This window comes from Peromyscus maniculatus, chromosome 5, assembly GCF_049852395.1.
Source record: "Peromyscus maniculatus bairdii isolate BWxNUB_F1_BW_parent chromosome 5, HU_Pman_BW_mat_3.1, whole genome shotgun sequence".
Lineage (NCBI taxonomy): Eukaryota > Metazoa > Chordata > Mammalia > Rodentia > Cricetidae > Peromyscus > Peromyscus maniculatus.
The window spans coordinates 27,460,032-27,475,003 of NC_134856.1; positions in this window are offsets into that span (position 1 = coordinate 27,460,032).

The following is a 14,972-nucleotide window of genomic DNA, read 5'->3' on the forward strand; positions in this document are numbered from 1 at the left end:
TAATGCCCATACCAAGAGAGTGCTCTGCTCTTACAACCCTGTCCACATGTTTTCACTTGTACAGTCCTCTTCAGCTAGGCCATGTTGTGTTCCATGTTAAGTACATCTTATCTTGTGTGTTTTAAAGTTTCTCTTTGCTCTGTCTGTCTGTCTGTCTGTCTCTCTCTCTCTTTCTCTCTCTCTCTCTCTCCAGTTTAGCACAACACTCAGGAAACATTTAAAATAGAAATTTTTTCATTGAAACTGATAACTTTGTAAACTGAGGGAAATTCCTGGATGTCAAAAGGTGTGAACAGCCCTGATCCAATGCTCTGTTAACTTCCATGTGAGGAGAAAAGGTGAAACATGTATATTTAAAATATTCAAGTGTATCTCATTTGGCTGGGTGCTTATTTTGTATGCATGAGCTGCTGGATTTGAGCTTACAAGACATTGAACAGAATTCCTCAGTGCAGAAAATGCAATGGAGGAGTAGTTAGTGTGACCAGAAGATTAGTAACCGCTTAGAAAAGAAAGGTTGGCTACAGAACCAGCTGGAAGAGCTGTTCAAATGTGGACTGCCTTTCATCTTCCTTCAGTAGTTTACGGTCTTCATCAGTTTTCTCGGAACAGTAATAAGGGACTCTTCACATGCTATGGAACAGGCAAGGACAGAGGACTGGGAATCAGTGGAGAGAAGCAGGGTCAGATGCTGCATTTCCACAGGAAAGGTGGAGAGAGGAGTGAACACCTAATGCCCTCTCCTGGCCTCCATGTGTACACAGATATCCACACATCCCCCCCCCTCCACATGTCCATACAGATACATACATAAATCAATCTTTAAAAGATACTTAAAATTGCCAGGCAGTGGTGATGCACACCTTTAATCCTAGCGACAGAGGCAGATGGATCTCTGTGATGTATTAGGATTTTCCAGGGACATAAAACCAATAGAAGATAGAAATATACCCACATGATACGGATTTCAGAGAAGGATTTACTGTAAGCTAGTGGCTGTCACAATTGTAGAAGCTGAGACATTCCCGTGCTGGAGTTGTAAGGAAGCTTAAGAACTGGAATTGAATGACACAGATGTTTCCAAGGTGGACTAGTGCCCCAGCAGTCAGCGAACCCAGCTAGCTGTCTTCTTTACCTACTCAGATCCTTAGGGACCTGGGCTTGGATGATGCCTGCCCACACAAGGGTGGACCACTGCTTTCTCGGGCCACCATTCAAAAGTCACTTCTCCCAATCCCTGTCCCAGACACCCAGAAATAATGCTTAATCAGTTACCTAACCATCCCAAGCGTCACAAATTCACAAAAAGAAAAAAGAAAAGAAAAGAAAAAAAACATGAAAAAAAAAAGCTTTAAAAATCAACAAAACCTGCTGTTTGTGTATAGGATTTTGTCTGTAATCATAGATAGCATTTGGGAGGCTGAGGCAGGAAGATCATAATTTCTAGGCCAGCCTAGTCTATATAGTGAGTGGGACCCTGTCTCCAAAAAATATAGTTAATGAGTGGATCAAAGACAAAAATTTCAGGAGAATTTGAAAAAATAATTTGCATACTATATATACCGTTAAATAATTGGGCTATATGAAGTAAGTTTTAACTTGGGACCTCCCTCTGTCTTTATTTCAAGTAGTCTTATTTCTTTGTGCCTAACAGAAAAACAGCACAGGTTAGCGCTGCCCTATTTGAATTTGGGGTAATATTTCCCTGCTTCACTGTAGCTCCTTCAGCACACGTGAGGTGGGCTGTGGAAGAACTCGAGGTGTGCTGACTGGAGGGTGCTGCTGCTCCTTCACCTGTGAGCAAGCCCACAGGAGGCATGGCGCAAGGGCGGTGTTGCTGGTGTGGTCTGTGAAGACAGCCTCAAGGTTGCTGCGCTGGTGTGAACATAGGGCAGCTGTGAGGAGTCTGTTTCTCCTAATTTCCTGATGTGTGTGTGTATAGCAAGCTCATGAAGATGGGCCATCCTAATGAGCTAGTGGTGTGCTCAGAGGACCCATGGAATTCAGTGTCAAAGGCCTGAGATGCTGGCAGTAAAGGCAGGTGCAGCATTTCAGGATGCTGAGGCACTACCCAGAGACTCACTCCACCTGCTACACACCAGTTGGACAAGGAGGCCTGCCAGTGTTAATGCCTGTGGGCTGGAGAGTTGTGATATAGCAGATCTAAGGCTGGTTTGGGGTCACTATGGTCTGGAGTTGAGGGTCATAAAACAAAAGGGAGGAATCTGTCCTGTGGAGACAGCCTATGAAAGGGAACCAGAGAACTGTTTGGAATTTGCTTTTCATAGATGCCTTGAAAAAGTATTTTACAGCCACACAGTGGTGGTACACACCTTTAATCCCAGCATTTGGAGGCAGAGGCAGGTGGATCTCTGTGAGTTCAAGGCCAGCCTGGTCTACAGAGTGAGTTCCAGGAGAGCTAGAGCTACATAGTGAAACCCCGTCAAGAAAAAAACATCACAAAGAAAAATATTTCACTTTTTTCCTTTATTGAAAAGTAGATTCTTTTCTCATACTATCCTGATTATAGTTTCCCCTCTACCCCACCCAGTTCCTATCTTCCCTCCCCTCTGGATCTACTCCCTTTCTGTCTCTCATTAGAAAAGTGTAGCCAGAATGTTTCTCAGTCCCGCCTGGTCCCGTGATCCCAAAGACACTTATAAAATAATCACTCCAAGGTTTATATTAATTACAGACTTTATGCCTTATGGCTTCAGCTTCTGACTAGCTAACTCTTTCATCTTAAATTAACCCATTTTTATTAATCTATACATTGCCACGTGGCTGTGGCATTACCAGTCTGCTGGCATCTTGTTGCTTCTTAGATGGTGGCTGGTGTCTCTCTCAACTTCGCCCTTCTCTCTGTATCTCTGCTTGGATTTCCTGCCTGGCTGTAAGCTTTCTTGCTATAGGCCAAAACAGTTGTATTTATTATCCAATGGGAGCCACACATATTCACAGCATACAGAAAGACATCCCACAGCACTTCCCCTTCTCTGTCTAATCAGAGGTTTTAACGTTAACATAGTAAAATTATATATAACAAAACAGTTATCAAGCAAGAATTACAGTTACAATATCTAGTCTATTTGTATTTTGCAAAATTAAAAAAAATTATATCCTTTCTTTGTGAATCTAAAGTTTTATTTCTAATTGATCTTTTATTATGACTAAGGACAACTAACAGGCTCCTAAGAGATAACAACCAAACATGATCAGATAAAATATAATAAAATGAAGCAAAAACTATCACAACAAAGTTAGACAAAGAAACCCAACAGGAAGAAAAGAGTCCCAAGAGCAGGCACAAGGGTTGGAGACTCACTCATTCTCACAGGAGTCCCATAAAAATACTAAGCTAATAGCTATTATTATAACTATTTTACACAGAGGACCTGGAGCAGACCCAGGTAGTCCCTGTGCTTATTCCTTCAACCTCTTTTAGGTCATATGTACCTTGCTTAGTTGATTCAGAGGGCCTTATTCTCTTAGTGTCCTCCATCTTCAGCCTCCTCTTCAGTGGGATTCTCCGAGCTCTGAGGGAGGGATTTGATGGTCTGCTTATCTCTGGCTGTGTGTCTCTGCATCTGTTCCCATCTGCTGCTGGAAGAAGCCTCTCTGATGATGACTGAATGTGGCACTGGTCTATGAGTATAGCAGAATATTATTGGTTTTTCTTTTTTCTTTCTTTCTTTTTCTTTTCTTTCTTTCTTTTTTTTTTTTTTTTTAGACCAATAGTGTTTGGTTTTACCCCAGATCTCTGGATTAATCTCTGGTTCTTGATTACCCAAGCAGTGTCAGGTTTGGGTTCCTTCTCATTGAGTGGGCCTTAGATCAAATCAGACATTGGTTGGCTACTCTGTGCCACAATTGCCCTGGCATATTTTGCAGGACAGGTTGTAGGTCAAAGGTGTTGGAGGGATGTCTTTCTGTATGCTGTGAATATATGTTGTTCCCACTGGTTAATAAATAAGCTGCTTTGGCCTATGGCAAGGCAGTGTAGAGGCAGGTGGGAAATCCACAGAGACAGACTCTGGCCTGCTGCCTAAGGAACAACATGCCAGCAGACCAGTAAGCCACAGAACATGTGGCAAAACATAGATTAATAGAAATGGGTTAATTTAAGATATAAGAGCTAGCTAGCAAGAGGCCTGCCATAGACCATACAATTTGTAAATAATATTAAGCCTCTATGTGATTATTTTATAAGTGGTTGCAGGACCATGGAGCCAGGCAGGACCGGAGAAACCTTCAGACTACACAAAGGTTTTGTGGATGGATTGGTGTCCACATTTCTCTTTCTATAGCCTGCTGAGTACCGTTCTGCACCAAAGAGACTATAGAATGTAGGGGTGAGGGCTCCATGTAAGCACCAGCTCTTGTTCAGTGGGTGCTGTCCTTGGCAGTGGGGTCTTTTGTCAGTTTACAATGAGCAGGCTTTTAACTTAGCAACAGCCTAGATTGTTTGGGGGTTTCCATGTGACCCCCATGGGCCATCAGTTCAATTGAATGCACCCTTATCCCACCACTGGAAGCCTCACTTGACTATAAGAAATGGCCAGTTAAGACTACATATCCCCCTTACTAGGAGTCCTTATTTGGATCACCTTCATAGATTCCAGGAAGTTTCCACTGTACTAGGTTTCCACACCACCTCCCCAAATGCATGTCCCATTCCAACTGTCTCTCTCTACACACTCTCTCCCTTAACCCATGCCCCCAGCCTTCCTCCATCTGCCCATAAAGTCTATTTTCCTTTCCTAGGGAGATCCCTGCATCCCTCTAGATATCTCCTCTTTACCTAACATCTCTGGGTCTACAAATTATAGCTTGGTTTTCATTTATGTAATGGCTAATATCCCCTTATAAATGAGCACACACCATATTTGTCATTCTGGGTCTGGGTTACCTCACTCAGGATAATTTTTTATAGTTCCATCCATTTGCCTGTAAATTTCATGATGTCATTTTTTTTTACTTTTATGTGCATTTATTTTATGCTGAATTTATTCCCATGCCATAAGTTTTTGTTTCTTCAGTTTTTTCTCGGATATCTTTTCTTCTGCACTACCTCCTCTTCTGGCTTCGGAACAGTTTGTTTCTTTTCAGTGAGGATCATCTCGATGTGGCAGGGGGAGTTCATGTACAGGTTATGTACAGCCATGAGCTCTGTAAGTCCGTTGGCGCATCTCAGGTGCTGTGTTCATTGGATGTGTTCAATGACGGGAGAATCTACATCTAAACCCTGAAGTTCAGCATCACTCTGCATTTTTTTTTTCCAATCACAGGCAATTTATTTTGTTCTATTCATTCACAGTTAATACAGAAAATACTTGGAAACATTTCCATATAATGTTTGACACAGAAATCATCAAATAGAAGTATACAATGTTGACAGGAGGCAGTACATTTATAATTTATAACCCCAAATGTATTTATAAATTAGAAATGGAAAGATCTACAAATGAAATTATGAAGGTTCACCAAAGTCATTTAATCTGTCAGTTTCTCATTCATTTTTATGTCTTAATAATATTCTATTGTATGAATAAGCCACATTTTATTTCTCTCCAGTATTTGATAGCTATTTGAGGTGTTTTAACTTTTTTACTATTAGCAACACACTGCTGTAAACTTTCATGTACATGTTTCATAGGTGCACATTTTCAGTAGTTTGAGGATATTCCTAAGGGTAGAATTGTTGAGTAACAGAGTAACAATGTTTTGCATTTTGACCAACCACCAAACTGTTTTGCCAAAGTGGCACACCATTTTACAATCTCACCAAATCCTTGTTTTTAAGGCTCTGATTTTTGTACAAAAGCATTCAATCATTCTGTCAGACCAAACCAGGAAAAGTAAGCTATAGTTCAGAGCTGTTCTATTCCATTTACTATGCAAAGCCATTCTTGGCGTTTGCAACTCTCAGCCCTTTTGAGTATTCTTGCAGTGTTCACCTTTTCCTCCACCACTTTTTTTTCTTCTTTTTTTCTGGTTTATTTCTATCTATTACAAATGTATAAAAAAAGCCTCCATCAACGCTGCTGTTAGCAGCAGAACCTTGAGAAATATACCTTTGGTTTGCCTCAGAAAAGGAACACATATTGCACTGTAAAGTTTATAAAATTGGCGCAAAACATTGTAATAATGTTACAATACCAGTTTTAAGAGTTCACTGACTAATGGGGAGCTGATGGGATACATGCAGAACTGTGAAAGCGATCTCACTTAGCCAGCTGTACACGTAGACTGTAAATCTACATTCAGATCATTTCTGAACTAAGACTATCATCTCAGTTTATCTGTTGAGGTCAACCAGGAAACCCTAGAATATACCTTGATTTTTGCAAAAAACAAAATAGGGGGAGGGGTTTCTTCAGCATTTCAGTCCACGAGTAACAGTATCCTAACAGGCAAAGTGTTCTCTCACTGTCAACATAGAATGAACTGCTGCTGGAGGTCAACTTGGGTTTTAATTTGCATTAGCACTTACATGCATAGTAGTCCAAGTTGTTGACCTCATGACTTTAAAAAGTAACTCTAAAAAAGTAAAATGGCCTTTCTTGGAAGACTAAAGAAAGACATCCAGCCACAGTTATAAAAAGTCTCATCAAAACAATATACCCTTTTATGAATTACGCCTCAATTAAAAAAAAAAAAAGTAGCCCCAAATAAGAAGCAGCTCTGAAAAAGAAAATATAACTTAAGATATTTGAAAAAAACAAGGTGAATACAGGTTCAAAAATAATTAAGATACATTTTCTTAAGGCTACCTAGAATTAGGCTTTAAAGAATTCTACCATTTCAAGTTTACCACTAGTTACTAGATACCTATTTACAAACAAGATGTTCACTTTTTTTGTTCCTTTATCAAGAGAAAAATCTACCTTCAGACTATGAGGGTGGTGATGGGGAGGGACTAGAAAACAAGATTCAAACAATCCCATGCAAATATCACATTTTTCAAATGGAAGAACTCCAAACTGCACTAGAAGTTCCAATCACTAAGACACTTTCCATTGAAATGATTTAAGTACAACTACATGGCACCAAGGTTTAGGCCTAATATAGGCCTGACAACCAAGTCCTTGTTTTCTGGAAGAAAGGCCTCAAAAGTCCCACTCAATTCCACATAACAATACTTCAAAGATCAATCAGGTTTTCCTTTCCTTAATATTTTTGTTTTTGACTTCTAATCTTAAAGACTAGGTTAAAACTTAGCTCATTTCCCAGAGTCCACCAAGACCTCTTCCTCAAAACCATCTTGCCCCCAGCCTCCAGTCTGTGCTTGTGATGCATCTTTCTCAACATCCTGAAAAGGTAATGTAGGTAAAATATGTTCATAAACATTAAAACTAGTTGTTAGAAAGACGTAACTAGCTTTATAATTTAAGTTTTAAAACATAAATACTTGCAGCTTGATCTGCACTGACAATGATTGTCGAAGCCTAGAATTCAACATTTACAAATTCTCATTCACACACACAAAACACACTATTATCACACAACTGTGTCTTGAGAGAATCTTCTGCTTTTTAAATCTTTGGCCTCCCAGTCAATCCCAAGTTCAACCAACTTTAACTAAAACTTCACTCAGAATTTCACTCACACATTAATGCTTGTCGTATCTTTCATCAACTGTCAAAATCTGAAGCCTGCTCAGAGATCACCAGGTAAAAGAAAATAAATGAAATATACAGAGGTTATTTCAAAACAGAACATGACCATCATCCAAAAAAAAAAAAAAAAAAAAAAATGTCACGATTCCCGATTGGGATCATCTTTTGTTTCCCACGTTGGACTATTTCACACTCCGGCATTGGCCAAAGGACATGAGAGCTGGTTCTGGAGCATACAGTTTCTCACACAGGTGTCCCCAGAGGAACACCAGAGACAAAGTCACGTGAGGCCTCTCCCGTACAGAGACTGTCTCACAGGGGCAGTGAGAGAGGACACCCACTAGTTTGTGGAGATCCCTGAGAGAGTATGATTCTTAAAATCTGGACTGTACATAATTCACATCAGCCCTGTTCAGGTACTTACTGGAAGAAAGATGCAGCTGTTTGCCAGAACTCAGCACTCCACTCTAGATCTCTGCTGCCTTAGTCTCCGTCGGGGATTTCCGAGTTCTGGTAATTACCCGGACCATTGAGAAGCCACAAGACTTCTTCTCTTTTGAAACATCCTTTTTCTCTAGATATTAGGATAGCTACACCAGCTTGTTTCTTAGGTCCATTTGCTTGGAAAGCCTTTTCCCAGCCCTTTACTCGGAGGTAGTGTCTATCTTTGAAGTTAAGGTGTGTTTCTTGTATGCAGCAGATGGATGGGTTCTGTTTTCTTATCCATTCTGTTAGCCTATGTCTTTTTATAGGTGAGTTGAGACTATTGATATTGATGGATATTAATGACCAGTGATTGTTAATTCCTGTTATTTTTTGTGGTTGTGTTGTGTTGTCCTTCTGTGGTGTATGTTGGTGTGGGATTATCTATTGCTTGATTTTTCATGGATGTGTTTAGCTTCTTTGGGTTGAATTTTCCCTTCTAGTGCTTTCTGTAGGGCTGGGTTTGTAGACAGGTATTGATTAAATCTGGTTTTATCCTGGAATATTTTTTTTACTCCGCCTATGGTGATTAAGAGTTTTGCTGGGTATAATAGTCTGGGTTGGCATCCGTGGTCTCTTAGTGTCTGCATGAGATTTGTCCATGATCTTCTAGCTTTCATAGTCTCTATTGAGTAGTCTGGTGTTATTCTGATGGGTTTACCTTTATATGTTACTTGGTCTTTTTCCTTTGCGGCTCTTAATATTTTTTCTTTGTTCTGTGTGTTTAGTGTTTTGATTATTATGTGGCGAGGGGACTTTTTTTTTGGATCCAGCCTATTCGGTGTTCTGTAAGCTTCTTGTATCTTCATATTTCTTTCTTTCTTTAGGTTAGGAAAGTTTTCTTCTATGATTTTGTTGAATATATTTTCTGTGCCTTTGAGTTGGTATTCTTCTCCTTCTTCTATCCCTATTATTCTTAGGTTTGGTCTTTTCATGGTGTCCCAAATTTCCTGGATGTTTTGTGTTACGACTTTTTTGTCTTTAGTGTTTACTTTGACTGACGAATCTATTTTCTCTATCGTGTCTTCAGTGTCAGAGATTCTCTGTTCCATCTCTTGCAATCGGTTGGTTATGCTTGTTTCTGTAGTTCCTGTTCGTTTAGTCAGGATTCCTATTTCCAGCATTCCCTCAGCATGTGTTTTCTTTATTGTCTCAAATTCATTTTTCAGATCTTGAAATGTTTCTTTCATCTGTTTAATTGCTTTTTCTTGGCTTGATTTGATTTCTTCCCATTTTTTGTTCGTTTTTTCTTCCATTTCTTTAAGGGAGTTTTTTATTTCCTCTTTAATGGAGTTTTTCATTTCCTCTTTAAGGGAAGTTTTTATTTCCTCTTTAAGAGAGTTTTTCATTTCCTCTTTAAGGAAAGTTTTTATTTCCTCTTTAAGGTAGTTTTTCATTTCCTCTTTAAGGAAAGTTTTTATTTCCTCATTGAGAGAATGTTTTATTTCTTCTTTAAGGGCCTCTATCATCTTCTTAAAAGTCATTTTTAGGGTTGATTTCTTCTGTTTCTTCTGTCATGGTATGTTTAGGTCTTGCAGGTGTAGAATCACTAGGTTCTGATGTTGCCATATAGGTCTTTATGTTGTTGCCTGTATTTTTGCGCTGGCGTCTACTCATCTTTTCCTCTGTGCGGTGCAGGTGGTGTCTGTGTCTGAGAGTGCCTCTCTTGTTCTAATTTTTAGTCTTGGTTTAGTAGGGGTTCTTGGTTAAATTGGTGCTATTGGGCTGTTTCTTCAGGGACAGCTGATTTCAGTCAGTGAATTATATACTTATGATTCTGGTGATCTGGTTTAGTGGCTGGGTAGCGCCTTCTTCTGTGTTCCCAGGTCACGTTTTGTTCATTTGTCAACTCCTCAGCTGATCTTGTTTCTTCAGACTTCAAACTGTAGGCATCTGAATCCTCTCCCAGATGGGTTTCAGCTGAGCAGGGTAGTCTCACCAACACCTCCAAGTTGTTGGGTTTCACAGGATCAGCAGTTGGGCCCTGGGTTGTCCCCAGACAGAGTGCCCAGACTCGCCCTGGTTCTGACCCACGGAGATAGCCTCTTCCCCAGGTGTTGGGGCTAGGGGTGTCCCCGTTCCAAGCTGTGTCCGCTCCTCTCCATCCCCGGGCCTGTCTACTTCTGTGGGCCGCCGCCGCCGGGCCTGAATGTCTCTGTCGGCCGCCGCCGCCGCCGCCGCAGGGCCCGTCCACCTCCGTCTGCTTATCTCCGCTGCAGGGCCTGTCCACCTCTGTGGACCGCCGCTGGGCCTGAATGTCTCCACCGGGCCTGAATGTCTCCGCCAGCTGCCGCTGGGCCTAAATGTCCCTGTCGGCCGCTGCCGCCAGACTCGTCTACCTCTGCGGGCCGCTGCCACAGGCCTACCTGCGTCTGCTTGTCTCCGCCATCTTTTCAACCATCACTCTGCATTTTTAAGCAGAGAGTGATACTGCAGCAAAAATTCAACACTCTTTTTAGGCCACCAGCCCTGTGTCCAGCCCAGGAATGATATGGCTGGGTCTTGAGGTAGATAGACTCCTGATTTTCTGAGAAGCCACCATATTGATTTTAGCCACTTAGCTGAAGGTATGTATCAGTGTAGGAGTTCCCTGGTAGAATTTTTTTGGTCACTTATGTATAATATATTCTCGGCAAATAGCAATACTTTGACTTCTTCCTTTCCAATTTGTTTCCCCTTGATCTCCTTTAGTTGTCTTACTGCTCTAGCTAGAACTTCAAGTACTATATTGAATAGATATGGTGAAAGTAGTCAAGACAGCCTTGTCTTGTTCTGATTTTAGTGGGATTGCTTTGAGTTTCCCTCCATTTAAGTTGATGTTGGCTATGAGCTTGCAGTAAATTGCTTTTATTATGTTGAGATATGTCGCTTATATCCCTCACCTCTCCAGGACTTTTATTATAAAGGAGTGTTGGAGTTTGTCAAAGACCTTTTCTGAAGCTAATGAGATGATCGTGTATTTTTTTTTCTTTCGACTGTTTATATGGTGGATTGCATTGTCTGATTTTCATATATTGAACCATCCCTACATCTCTGAGATGTGGCCTACTTGATCATGGTGAATCATCTTTTTGATGTGTTCTTGGATTTTGTTTGTGAGTATTTTATTGAGTATTTTTGCATGTATATTCATAAGAGAAATTGGTCTATAATTCACTTCTTTGTTGTGTGTTTATGAAGTTTAGGTATCAGGGTAACTGTGGCCTTATAAAATGAATTGGGCAATGTTCCTTCTGTTACGTTTTTTTGTGGAATAATTTGAGGAGTATTGGCATTAACTTTTCTTTGAAATTCTGGTAGAATTCAGTGCTAAAACTGCCTGGCCAGGGGCTTTTTTTGGTTGGGAAACTTTTAATGACTGCTTCTGTTTCCTTAGGAGTTATAGGTCTATTTAAGTTACTTATCTGATCTTGATTTAACTTTGGTAAGTGATATCTATTGAGAAAATTATCCATTTTTAAAAAGTTCCTACAATTTGATTGAGTACAGGTTTTTAAAGTATGTACTTATGATTCTCTAGATTTGTTCGTGTCCTTCTTTTTATTTCTGGTTTTGTTAATTTGGATATTCTCTTTGCCTTTTAATTAGTTTGGATAAAGGTTTGTTGATTTTCTCAAAGAACCAACTCTTTGTTTCATTGACTCTTTTTTTATATTTTATTGATTTCAGCCCTCTGATTATTTCTTGCCATCTGCTCCTCTTAGGTATGATTACTTATTTTTTTCTAGAGCTTTCAGGTGTACTGTTAAGTTACTAGTATGAGATCTCTCCAATATTTTTTAATGTAGGCCTACATAATGTTTCCTCTTAGCACCATTTCCATTGTTTCCCATAAGTTGGGTATGCTGTGTATTCATTTTCATTGAATTCTAGAATATCTTTAATTTCTTTATTTCTGTCTTGACCCATTTTTCATTCAGTAGAGAGTTGTTCATTTTCCATGAGTGTGTTAGTTAGGGTTTCTATTGCTGTGAAGAAACACCATGACTACAACTATTATAAAGGAAAACATTTAATTGGGGCTAACTTACAGCTCAGAAGTTTAGTCCATTATTGTCATGGAGAGAGTGGCATGCAGGCAGACATAATGGTGGGCAATGAGCTAAGAGTTCTACATCTTGATCTGCAGGAAGCAGAAGGAGTCTGTGTCCCACACTAGCCATAGCCTGAGCAAAGGAGACCTCAAAGCCCACCCCCACAGTGACACACTTCCTCCAACAAGTCCACACCTACCCAGGAAAGCCACACCTCTTAATAATGTCAGCCCCTATGGGGACTATTTTCTTCCAAACCACCACAATGAGTTTGTAAGCTTTCTGTTGTTTCTGTTGTTGATTTCCAGCTTTAATCTGGGATGGTCTGATAGAATGTAGGCAGTTATTTCAATTTTCTTGTATCTGTTGAGACTTGCTTTGTGTCTGAGTATGTAGTTGATTTTGGAGAAAGTGCTGTGAAGTTCAGAGAAGAAGGTATATTTTGTGTTTGGGTGAAATGGTCTGTAAATATCTGTTAGGTCCATTTGGTTTATAATGTCTATTAGCTCCAGTATTCTCTGTTATTTTTCTGTCTGGATGCCCTGTCCATTGGTGAGAGTGGGTATTGAAGTCTCCCACTACCAGTGTGTAAGGGTCAATATGTTATTTAAGCTTTAGTAGTATTTCTTTTACAAACTTGGGTGCCCTTGTGTTTAAGGCATAGATGTTAAGAATTGAAATGTTATCTTGGTGGATTTTTCTTTGATGAGTATGTAATGTCCTTCCCTATTTCTTTTGATTAGTTTTGGCTTGAAGTCTATTTTGTTAGATAAAATGACTAGCTATATCAGCTTGCTTCTTAGGTCCATTTGATTGGAATATCTCTTTCCAAACCTTACTCTTAGATAATGTCTGTCTTTGATGTTGAGGTGTGTTTCTTGGATGTAGCAGAAGGATGGATCCTGTTTTTACATACCTTCTGTTAGTCTTTGTCTTTTTTTTTTTTTTTTTTTTTTTTTTTTTTTTTAGTGGAGTCCATTGGTATTGAGAGATATCAATGATCAATGATTATTGATTCCTGTTACTTTGTTGTTGGTGGTGGTGGTAGTGGTTGTGTGTGTGTGTGTGTGTGTGTGTGTGTGTGTTTCCTTTCTTTTGATTTTGCTGGTGTGAGATTATTTCATGTATTTTCATATTGCGTTAACCTCCTTAGGTTGGAGTTTTCCTTCTAGCACTTTCTGTAGGGCTGGATTTGTGGATAGGTATTTACATTTAACTTTATCATGGAATATCTTATTTTATCCTTCTATGGTGATTGAAAGTTTTTTGTTTTTTTGGTTTTTTGGTTTTTTTTTTTTCCAGATTGAAAGTTAGTCTGGGCTGGCATCTGTGGTCTCTTAGAGTCTGCAGCACATCTGTCCAGGCCCTTCTGGATTTTACAATTTCCACTGACAAGTCAGGTGTAATTCTAACAGGTCTGGCTTTAAATATTATTTGGTCTTTTTCCTTTGCAGCTTTTATTTTATGTTATTTCTTTGTTCTGTGTGTTTTGTGTTTTGATTATTGTGTGGAAAGGGGACTTTTCTGGTCCAGTCTATTTGGTGTTCTGTAAACTTCTTGTACCTTTATAGGCATGTCCTTCTCTAAGTTAGGAAATTTTTCTTCTATGATTTTGTTGAAAACATTTTTCTGGGCCTTTGAGCTGAGATTCTTCTTCTTTCTCTATTCCTTTTAGTCTTAGGTTTGGTCTTTTCATAGTGTCCTAGATTTCCTGGATGATTTATGTCAGGAGTTTTTTAGATTTAACGTTTTCTTTGACCAATGTATCCATTTCTTCTATCATATCTTCAACACTTGAGATTCTCTTTTCCGTCTCATATTCTGTTGGGGGAAGCTTGCCTCTGTAGTTCCTGTTTGAATTCCTAAATTTTTCATTTCCAGAATTCCCTCAGGTTGGTTTTGTTTTTTGTTTTTTGTTTTTTTTATTGCTTCTATTTACATTTTCAGGTCTTGAACAGTTTTATTAGTTTCCTTCAGTTTGTTTTTTTCTTGGCTTTCTTTAAGGGATTTATTCATTTCCTCCAATTGTTTGTTTTTGTTTTCTTGGGTTCCTTTAAAGGATTTATTCACTTCCTCTTTACGCACCTCTATCATCTTCATACAGTTAGTTTTATGGTCTTTTTCTTGTGCTTCAGCTATGTTGGAATATTCAGGGCCTGCTGTGATAAAATAGCTGGGTTCTAATAAAGACATATTGCCCTAGATGTTGTTGATTCTGTTTTTAAGCTGGTGTTTCAGCATCTGGGTTTGGGATGATTAAAGGTCTAGGTGCTAATTTCTGGTCTTGTCTTTGTTGGGTGGATGTTTTGTTCCTTGGTTTCTGTTTCCTCTCTGGATTTTCAGAGCGTGTGAAGGCTGTGTGTTGTCTGTTTTTCCAGCCTGTTGAGCTGGTGTGTTTAGAGGGAATGCCTGCTCCTGTTGGAGGCTGGGACACTGGGTTGAGTTGGGGGAAGAGGGGTTGGGGGAGAAGGTCTTTGTGATCTGTTGGGGATGGGGTCAGAGAGGGAAGGGAGGGCACAGAAGGCTTCCTGCTACAGAGCTGGGGATGTGATTGGTGGTTGGGTCTCAGGAGCAGAAGGAGAGGTGTGGGTCCACCTTCAGCCTACTTGTTGCTCATGGAGGAGCTGCCCTTGGATTAGCAAGGGGTGCCTGCTGGAGTTGAGGTCTGGGACACAGCCAAAAGCGGGGTAAGGGAGGTTAGAAGGGGGTGGTTTGTGGGATCCACAGGAGATGTGAGCAGGGGTGAGGGAAGGCTGTAGCTAGTGTTCTGTTACAATGCTAGAAATGAGTCTGGGAACAGAAAGAGAGAGAGAGAGGTCTGTGGGCAGCCTTACCT